A 2,500-nucleotide genomic window follows, 5' to 3' on the forward strand; every position below is an offset into this window, starting at 1 on the left:
AAATTGCGCCTATCATCTTTTTTTTTTTAAATTACGTGAAAACAAGGAGGACACACACACATATGTATGTATATATGTGAGTGTGTGTATGTCTGTATCTGTATTCACATACATATAATGTATGCATTTATACTGAATATTTTAGCTGGGCTTATATATATATACATATATATATATATATATATATATATATATATTTATACATATATATATATATATATTTTATATATATATATATATATATATATATATATATACACATTATATATATATAAATATATCAATATATATATATATATATGTATATATATATATTGTATATATATAAATATATAAATATATATATATATATATATATATATATATATATATATATATATATATATATATATATATATTTACATATATATACAATGTATATATGTATATATATATATATATATATATATATATATATATATATATATATTTTATATATTTATATATATATACATATATATATACATATATATATATATATATATATATATTAAGTATATTTATATATATATATGTGTATATATATATATATATGTATATATATTATATATATAAATATATATATATATTGTGTATATATATGTATATATATTGTATATATATATATATATATATATATATATATATATATATATATATATATATATATATATACTATATATTATATATATTATATAATATAATATATGTATATTGTATATATATATTTAAATATATATATATTTATATATATAATATATATATATATATATATATATATATATATATATATATATATATATATATATATATATATATATATATATATATATATATGCGTGTAGTGCTTTTAGTTCTCTTATAACCTCCACTTTTTTTATTTATTTATTTTGAGTGTTAATTTGTTATTTTTTAGTGGTGTGTTTGCACGGGTAACTATCTTAATTGAAGTTTATTTTGGAGCATGCGTAGTTCATTACTATTTTTGTTATTTTATGACTGTAGGTGTTGACTAGGGCACTAAATGACACGCAGTAAAAAGTAACCAGAGGTGCAGGTTTTTTGGGATCATGAAGGCAAGATTTTTCCTTATAGTTGAAGTTTTATTTTTTGCACAGCCGGCGCTGCGTTCAAGCACGTTTGGGCCGAGTAACGCTCACGTGCACAGAATTGCAGTAATAATATACAAAAATACACATAATAGATGTATGATTCGTTTCATCCTGTTGGCATTCTAACCAATTGCAATTTTGCAAGTGATTATTTCGGAACGGTGTCGTAAAAATTTTCCTCATTTGAGTGTTACGTGGTATATATGATTTCAACAAGTTTTTATGGGTGTGTTTGTGTGTGTGTGTGCGTGCATGTTTAACCTACTGTAAAGTATTTATTACTTTTGAACCAATAATATCTGAAGGCTTGGGAATCATTACAGTAAAACATCACTGAACTTTTAATCGTAGGGTATTGGAAACTGGAGTTATTTATTCGAGATTTCCTTGTAGAAATGTTATAATTGCTAACTTATGTAATTACTTATGTACCCTTGCTAAGACCATACTCATCATAGTTTTCGGAAAAGAAAAAAGTATTTTGCCGGCTTTGTCTGTTCGTCCGCACTTTTCTGTCCGCATTTTTTCAGTCCGTACTTTTTCTATCCGCCCTCAGATCTTAAAAACTAATGAAGCCAGAGGGCTGCAAATTGGTATGTTGATCATCCACCCTCCAATCATCAAACATACGAAATTGCAGCCCTCGAGCCTCAGTAGTTTTTATTTTATTTAAGGTTAAATTTAGCGATAATCGTGTGTCTGGCAGAGAAATAGGCCAGGCCACCACCGGGCCGTGGTTAAAGTTCCATGGGCTGCGGCTCATACAGCATTATAACGAAACCACCGAAAGATAGGTCTGTTTTCGGTGGCCATGATTTTATGGTGTACAGAAAACTCGATTGCGCCGAAAAGACTTCGGCGCATTTTTTTACTTGTTAAATATAGGTATCACGCATTAATTTATAATCTTTGTCCTTACATCAAGGGTTAATATTTGGCTTATAAATAAACCTTATAGATAACTTCTTGCTAATGGCATTCACAAAAATGAAATTAGAATGTAGCACAGTGGGCAAGCAAAAATGAAGTTAATTCAACTTTTTGTTATTTTTGAGTCATCACATTTAGGCGTGAAGTAAAGACAAGCCAAGCGCATGACTTGCTATTACGACTTTCGGAGAATTTTTTACGCGTATGTCTTTGGCGACTATTTTCAGTTCCAAAACGGGGAAAAGAGATCACTTTGTGTCATAAAACAATAACATTTATTGTCGCAATTATAGCAGTGGCAATAAAAGTATATAACACATTTTGGTGAACTGAACCATTTAAGCTAAAATATATATCTTGTACTTTCAGGGATACTTCACTGCTAAAGATTCTTATTTTGATCAAAACTTCCTTCGTTAAAACTTGAAATAACAAATGCC

General features: G+C 26.5%; 1 long non-coding RNA gene across 3 annotated transcripts in view; it reads left to right on the forward strand.

The window, feature by feature from the left end:
- The window catches only part of LOC136853506 (uncharacterized), a 648,606-nt gene that overhangs the window by 53,191 nt on the left and 592,915 nt on the right, over positions 1–2,500 (forward strand). The gene's annotated exons all lie outside the window — the stretch shown is intronic.

The sequence above is a fragment of the Macrobrachium rosenbergii genome, chromosome 27, assembly GCF_040412425.1.
Source record: "Macrobrachium rosenbergii isolate ZJJX-2024 chromosome 27, ASM4041242v1, whole genome shotgun sequence".
Lineage (NCBI taxonomy): Eukaryota > Metazoa > Arthropoda > Malacostraca > Decapoda > Palaemonidae > Macrobrachium > Macrobrachium rosenbergii.